We start from the raw sequence: 8,496 nt of genomic DNA on the forward strand, positions 1-8,496 counted from the left end.
CTTTGGAGAGCGATTTAAAGAGCAAAGTCGCCGCCGCCGCAGCGCCCGGGTCCCTGCCCCCCCTCCACCCTTCCCCCCATCTCCGCATCCCTCCGCTCCTCCATCCCTCCATCCCTCCGGGGGCGGATGGAGGCGGGGAACGGGCGCGGAGCGGGGTCGGGCGGGGAATCCCGCGGGCAGCGCAGCGCTCGGCCGGGCCGGGCCGGGCCGGACCGGGAACCGCGGGGTGATTTGGGTCTGCCCCGTGGTTTCTCGATAGTTTCCGGCTTTTCCATTCTTCGAGCGAAAATCTTGGAAAGCGAGAGGGCCGGGCGAGCGCGGCCGCCGGAGCCGGTAACTTCACTCTCGAACTGTGGCGAAAGAATTAAAGCAAAAGGCAGCAGAGAAGCCCAAGCGAAATACCAGAAACTCGTCCCTTTTAACCCGATATTCACGCTGATAAAGGCGCGGGGGAGCGTCTCAGGTCTCACCCCGGGGAACCTCAACCCCGCATGTCCTTGGGCACCGCGCTGTGCGCAGAGACCACCCCGGCACGGGCTGTGGAGGGGCTCTGCCGTGTGCCGGGGCTCGCCTGCCGCAAATGGGACCATTTATAGATCCCAACTGGCGGCTGCAGCACGAGGCACCGCGGGCGGGGACCGCCACCGGAGAGGGCAGCTCGCACATGCCGAAAAGAAAATTTCCCGGCAGTTTGGCGGGTGTGTTTTCACACCGGGCTAGTAAGGATGGCAGCAGGTGCGGTCTGGTTCCTGCACTCGGCACAGTGATACCTGCACACCTTAATTATAGCAAATAAACTTCGGCGAGGGAGCTGGCATCAAGAATGGTTTCACATAAAACATAGCAATATGGAAATTTTTACCAACTAGAGCACACTGCACCTTTAATTTAGCAACTTAAACTTCCTCTTAAGGTTCTTTTCAGGAAAAGTCTTGGAATTCTTGCATTTGAAAACATATTTTGCATATGTAGCTTTCATTCTCTTTTGTTTTACTGCATCTGATGAGTAAAAGAGAAAAAAGAGTAAAAATGTGGAAGTTATAATACTCGTTATTGCTGTATAATGCACAGAATGAGTTAGAAAATATTTCCTGTGTGATCTGTGACGATAGCTGTGGTTTTGTGTACTACTTGCAGGAACTACGGAACCATGCAGAGTTGCAAGGCTCTCCTCTTGTCAACAGACAATTTTTTATTAGAAAAAACAAACAGATGCATAAATCCTTCTGGAACTGGCTTAGCTTGCCTTGTGTCTTCACATAGTGAAATTTGATCTTAGCGCATCATGCCCAGGGAAGTCCAGGCTTTGGACAGGGCTTGGACACCACCTGGGTGGCTGGAATGTGTGAAAGGACTCATGTTCATCCATCCCGGGCACTGGGGCCCCACCTGCCTCTGTTGATGCCTCCTTGCCTGGGTTCCCCTCAGCCAGCGCTGAGTCAGTGAATCAATTCCGTGTGTGAAATTCCATGGAATATCGTGTCCCTTGATGGAAGCAAATGGCAAGGCAGCCAAACCAAGGAGAGAAGCAAACTGCCACTCAGAAGAGCGTTCAGACATTTGACACTCAGTGAATAGCTGGAGCTTTCCAAAACAAGCACGTCGTACATCACAATGAAATCCTATAGCAAGAACCCATCTTTGCCAAGATAAAGTTGCAGGCTTTTGTCCCAGCATACATAATTTGTACTTTTAATACAGCTTTTGTATAAATCACAAATGATCACACATCATCTATTCCACCAGATCACCCGAGACACACAGAAAAAAACACATGACGGGAGTTAAATTTTATCTATAAAAAAAAAGAAAGAGAGGGTTTTCTTTGACTACATCATTTTCTCCTAGACATGCAGGCATTTTTCCTAAGCTGAAAATGTTGAATACGTCATTGCACAGCAATCTATAGGAACTATAAGGAGTCTAATATTCTTGTTCACTACAGGAAATGCTGTTTGTGTAACCATCAGTTTGTCCTTTATTGGTCAAGTATGATTTAGTTCTCTCAATGATATTATCTTTATTACTTGATCATTCTTATACAAGGACCACCTATTTTTTCTTGCTTTAAATGTCTACGATGTACATATGAATGTATATACTATCTAATACATCTAAATGTATCTACGTATCTATACGGGAATATTTTTTAAAATTCCTCATTATCAGCAGTAAAGAAGGGGTTGTTTGTGCTTTTTAAAAAAGGAATTCTAGGCCAAATTCATATGTATGAACACGATCGAGTTATATGTGCAAACAGATGTAAAGGAATCTGTGGATGTAATTTATTCCATAGGGCTCCGAGGAAAAGAACATACAGATAAGCACACTGTTTTACTTTATTTTCTATCCGAATCTTCATTGTATTGTATTTTAATTCCAGAGGATTCATTTATAAAAATAGCTTCCCAAGTGTTGCCATGATAGGCCCCGAGGACCTTGCTGTAGAACTACAGTGGAAAGTTGTGGTTCTGTATTAGCAGAGATACTTTGACCCAATTAACCTACATTTAACCTGAAATTTCCTTTGGGAACTAGTCCAGTGCAAGGTGTTCAAAGATGTCATAAAGAGGGAAATATGTAGTGTTGTATTCCACAACAGTGGAATTGCTGAATCCAATACCCAGAAGTGACCCTGGGAGTTTGGGGGACAAGGGAGTGAGTTGTCAATCCTCTGGGTGATAGGAAAATCTAGTTTAAACATCTTGTAAATTTTGGGCCTCTATTCTGAAAAAACACTTTGGAAAAAATACTGTTAATGGAATGGTAATAAAAGTTGATTAAAGCAATGGAAGAAAAGTTGTTACGCTACTGTTTTTATGTCTGGGTTTGTATATATGTGCTCTATGTTTTTATATGTTCATTTGTCACTAAATCATTATTTGCATTTTCACACCACGATAATGTATCAAATACAAAACAATTTAGTACAGCTGTTGAAGAACTGCTACAATAACTTACAGGAAAAAAAACTGGTTTCACTAAGAATGTACCTGTATGTCTCCCCTTACAGACTGACTGAGAAGCAGAACTGAACCAGTACCTTCTCAGTAATTTTACTCACATGCTTTTGCTGATCTAATTGTTTACTCTTTGGGGCACAGAGTATAATGTGGCTACTTGAAAGGTATTTGTAATATGCAGCTAAGATTTAGTTATCTGAGAAAGCAGGAAGATTTTGAAATACATACTATACATCACTGCCGTAGTAAGTCTTGAAGATCTTGCAAACAACTTGGGGGTTAATACAGCCGATGACATCATTTGAGATTTACTGTTCCTGTTTTATGGAGACATTTTTGGGGGTAACTGTCTTGTTAAATCAATTTTAAGTCGTATATACCACAATGGTAATTCATTCCTCATGGATTTACTTGTGGCTGCACACACTCCTCAGTGGTGTGAGAGAGGTGGTAACAGGTGTCCATGAGATCCCTCCTTCAGGAATCTCTGGCCAATACTCAGTGGGAGTTCCAGCAGAAGGCAGTCAAATGCAAATCATTACCGTTATGCAGATGAGGATATCATCATCATCATCATCATCATTTTTTATGATCATGCCTTAACCTCTTAGTGCAAAATGTTGCAAACATCCAAGCCAGGAGCTACTTAGTCTAAGCAGAAGATCAGATCCCTAGAGCCAAGAAAGAAGTACAGGGACTATGTGCTGCCCTTTGTGACAGGCAGCATCCCCAGGACACAGCTGGCATATTTGCTACTGCTATTTTGGGAGAAGAATAGCAAAATAAGGTTATAGAGGAACTTTTGAGAGAAACAGTTTGGTGTGTCTGCAGAGGTCATTGGTGAGTCCTTGCATGTGGTCAAGGACAGCATGAGAAAATAAAAAGCACTGTTGAGAAAAAATGAGGAAAAGAAATGTGTGGCAGAAGGTGTCTCACAGTCAGGCTGGAGAAAATCAAAAGCAGAAGGGAAAAAAAAGACAGAAAAGCTGGAACCAAGGGACTCAATTAAACTGGAGAAATACCACTAGTGAGGCAGGAGGCAAACACGAGTGGGCTGAGGGAGAATTGAACCTGGCTGGCAGAGTGATGGTAATGAAAAAATGATGAGTAAAGAGCAGAGGGAAACAGTGTGAGCAAAGGCTGGGAGTGGCTGGGGGTTGGAGGAGACAGAACCAGGGCAGAGCGGGGAGGAACTGGGGCAAGGTGGGCAGGGAATTGTGGAGAAAACGAAGTCAGAAGTGATGGCATGAGAGTCCTGGCTGCTTGGTACGGCTGGGCCAGCAGGTTGAAAAGAGCTGGAAAACACCCACTGAGATGTTGGGGGTGAGAGCAGGACTCTGGCACAGCAAGAGAAGGGGCCAACACATGGGCAAATTGAGGAGGGCAGTGAATGGGAGAGAAAGAGGAGGGTCATGTAGGGTCAGTCCAACACAGCACATCAAGTGAAAGGATTAGATCGAGGGGGATGCTGGGAAAGAAAGTGGCATTTGAAATGTGGAAACCCTGATAGTCCAAATCAGCACTGAAATCACATGGGGAAGAAAAGACGGCAGCTTTTCTCCTTAAGCCTGTTTTCAGCTGGTTCCTTTTCAGCAAAGGTTTGCCAGCTGGGATTAAGATGGGAGAGTCAGGATTCAGTTTTTTGACCAGACATGTGAATTAAAAGCTCCAGGACTATTTTATTTAATACAGATGCAACAAGCATTAAATGCACTAAAGAACTAAAATGCACTAAGCACTAAATGCAAACTATAGTGACAACAATGCTGTAAAACTTTCTTGATATGACTACAATTTTCATATTGAGACACACACTTGTTGGAAAGATGACTGTCAGAGGTGAGCCCTAACTTTTAAAGTTAGTAGAGATTGGTCTGGGAGCTCTGATGAGAATTTCACAGACCCTGTTATTAGTGTGGTGTCCTTAAGAAGGGTATTGTCCTACCGCTCACAAATTGCCAGAGCATGAAACTGTCTCAATGTTCTTGGGAGATATCTCAAATTAGTGCTCTCAGTGTTCCAAAGGCATTGGCGTGTCCTAACACAGATTTCATAATGTTCTCTGAATGTGAGTCGGGAGAGGCAGTGTGATGGCTGAGCTCCTGAAAGCAAGAGGATCAGCAGACACTGGGCTATGATTGCTCTCAGTTTCAGAAAGCCCTGGGTAACTGGGAAAATGAGTTTAGAATTAAAAAGACACAGTGGGATAAAATTTCCTCTTTTTTCTTATTCCATGTGAACCAAGTATAAATGCAAATCACTCTTTGCTTATTCTGTCAAGATGCTCTCATATATTGGCGTAGAAATAGGAAAAATGTGTAAAATATTAAAGCACTCTCATTTCTTGGGAAAAAGTAAGCCCCACAGATTGGAAGAAAGATACAGAGAGCACAGCGGGTGCCATCTGGAATAAGTAAGTAACCCTGGGAAGAAACGGTGATGTTTACAAGGCCTGATGCTGATACAGAGAATTCTCTCCATCTGGCATGAAGCCTGCAAATAATCTGCCACAGGAGTGCATAATTCAATAGAAACAGGTTTGATAATCTGCAAGTTGCATTCCCCATAGAAACCTTGAAAGAGACTTTTAATGTATTATGCAGCTGAGCAGCTTCTCTCTGCACCCGACTTCGAGGGCAGGCACATCCACAGACCATAAAAATGGGGTTTATGGCAAATGGGATCCACTGTTCTCTTAGCAGAAAACAAACATTGCAGGGCACCCACATCCCCTCAGGATGGTGTGAAAATTCTGACACAATGCCTTCATAGGGGAACATTGCATTTATTTTTGATACAGATGCAATATACTGAAAATCATTTAAATGAATCTGTTCAGATGCAGCTGGGACTGTACAAACGCCTGGAGAAAATGTGTGTAACAGCAGAAAAAAATAATCTTAAAAGGCTGTAGGCAGAGCAGCCCTGACAACAGTGATCGGAGCCAATGTTATCACCCCTCTCATGCAAGCAAAGATACAGCAAACAACACCTTGTTAAACAAGAGCAAGGAGATTTAGCTTAACATCAGTCCCTGTTTATGTGGGGGATTTCTGGGCAGGTGGGAAGTGCATAGCAGGGCGTCTGTAATTGCTGACCCGCTGTTGATAATGCACATTCTTCCTGGTCCACATTTATGTTGTTCACATTCTCAGCTGAAAAGCTTTGTAGCTGCCTGGGAGGTGTGGGTTGTGATTTTCTGTGGGGGGAAAAAAAAGAAGAGGGAAAAAAGTGAAAAAATAGCTTAGAGAAACATGATTTTAAAAAATTAAAATCAACAATATCCATATGCAATTATATCAACAACTTACGTAAAATTTGTAACTTCATCATTAATAGTAGAATGCTTCCCAGGGGATAAGGATATTAATTGCACTTCAAATTGACACAGATATATTTTTTAAATAGAATACAAAAATAAACATTCATAGTGCCTTGTCACAAAGGCACTACTGTTACGTGCTAAAATGTGCAAAGGCCTGAATCCATATCAAAGTACACTTGGTCCTTTTAATGCAGAAATAAGACTTCATTTCACAAGTAAGTTCCTCTTGAATGCATGTAAGAATGTAAAATTAAAACAATTTTGCCATGTAAAAAATGAAATTTGTGTTCACTCCTTTATTATTATGTTTGTTTTTTTCTTCTTGGGTCAGTTGTATTGTTTCAAATGTTAACACAACCATTTTGTTAAACACTGGTGGTTGCAAGGGGAGCTGAAAAGTGTATTTATTCTAATTTGTCATCCTATTTAATTGTATCAATAATAAAGTTAGGTTGTCAATATTCAAGGATTTTGAGTGATATTATTGCTTGTTTGAGGCGTGCTTTTTTTCATCGAAGAAAAAGGCAACATGAAAATGCTTCTCTTGATGATCTGTACTGTTTCTATTTCTTGCTGTGGTGTTCAATGGCGCTGTGGAAATAATTCTGAATTTCTGACGTGTAGATACACAGATCAGATACAGCTATTGAATAGTAGTTCTGTCAGATATTAAGAAAGGCTAATTAGATAATGCCTTAGAGTATTCCTCAAAAAGAGTAAAAAATATCTGGAAGTAACACATCCTATAGGCACAGGAGCCCACGGTACAGGGAAAGCAAGGACGTGCAGAAACCTCTAAAAAAAGTTCTCCACTACTCTGGGGAAGAAATGGATGAGGGAAATTGTATTTTTCAGCAACTGTTCCCATTCCGATGGAGAATACATCCTGGGTAGTTCTCCATGGTATTTAAAGTGCTCTCACTCTGGCGAAGTTTAGCTTGTATCCCAAGATATCATCCTCAGCAACCTCTGATAGACAACCTCTTACATCTGTGTCTTTTATACATTTCCTTAATACAGATTATAGTTATCCTCATTAATTGCTCATCTATCCATTTCCCTTTTACATGTTCCTTTGGAGTTAAGGGGCATTTTTGGACACTGCAGTGCTTATCACTTACTGATGCAATTACTGTGAATGATTAAGCCTGTCAATCCCACAGCAGGGACGGTTTCCCTTCCGGAGGGTTCGTCCTTTTGTGTTTCTGTGTTCCTGCCCTGTAATGCAGGCTGACAGCCAGTGTGATGCAGGGAAGGGGAAGGAGGGGCGTTCTGGGCAGACGCAAAGGTGGTGAAATGGTTTTGGTCAGAGGTTTGTTATGAGTGTCTCAGGGGGCATCCGGAGCAGCAGACGGAGTCTGGGGTATGTGCAGGATGGGAGGGCAACTCCAAGGTTATTCCTCACAATCCCCCCAGTAACCACATAAAGGGTTTCCAATCTCTTTTCAGGAAAGCTTTCAGAATATTCTGAGTGAGGTGAGTGAATGGCACGTGGAGTTAGTCATGGGATACAGAGCTTTGTGCCCTCAAGTCACCGGTTCACATTCAGTAAAAGACAGTAATTAGGACAAATCCTGCTCTGACTTATGACATTTCCACTGGAGTAAGTGACTGGTCATTTATCTCCGTTTGGTTACCTGGTGTCTGGTGAGCACAGGAACACACAGCATCTTCCTCTGGCCCAGGGGTCAGAAAATGGGGAGAAACACCCAAACAGCCCCTGGGGAATGCTGCAGGTGTGAACAGGCTTCTGCCTGTGCTTTTGGCATCTCCTTGTCCCTGTGCCAGCCCCCTGGGACAGTGACAGCACTCTAGCACTCAGAAAATGGCATTCCTAAAAGCAAAACATCCCAAACATTTTCCTGCTGGTTTGAAATGAATCCCATGTGATTAATCCTACCTACATATGTGCAAGAGCTTTAGGCACCTCTCACAGCTGGACTAATTTTATCATGCTGCCTGTTCATCTATGGCTGCAAGAATACTTTATACCTCTGATAAATGATTGATTCACATCTGGATTTGTCACATAACATACAGATAGTTAGAGATAAAGGTTTTATTTTTTTCCGTGTTTTATAAAGGTTTGTTTGTTCTGTGCACCTTGTCCTTTCTTCCTAACAGTTAAAAGATCTTAATTGCCTAAAATTAGAGCGATCAGATATGACTAAAGCTGAGTTATTACATAAAAATGGGTATGAAATATAG

At 42.6% G+C, this 8,496-nt stretch overlaps 1 long non-coding RNA gene across 1 annotated transcript in view; it reads left to right on the plus strand.

Moving 5' to 3' along the window:
- Positions 1-6,749, plus strand: part of LOC121662185 — an 8,548-nt gene extending 1,799 nt beyond the window's left edge. The window contains exon 2 of the long non-coding RNA XR_006015224.1: positions 1,138-6,749. This is a non-coding gene — a long non-coding RNA (uncharacterized LOC121662185). The remainder of the gene's footprint in view (positions 1-1,137) is intronic.
- The last annotated feature ends 1,747 nt before the right edge of the window (positions 6,750-8,496 follow it).

This window comes from Corvus kubaryi, unplaced genomic scaffold (assembly GCF_017639235.1).
Source record: "Corvus kubaryi isolate FWS band 111438036 unplaced genomic scaffold, C.kubaryi_AGA036_p1.0 37236, whole genome shotgun sequence".
In the NCBI taxonomy this organism is placed as follows: domain Eukaryota; kingdom Metazoa; phylum Chordata; class Aves; order Passeriformes; family Corvidae; genus Corvus; species Corvus kubaryi.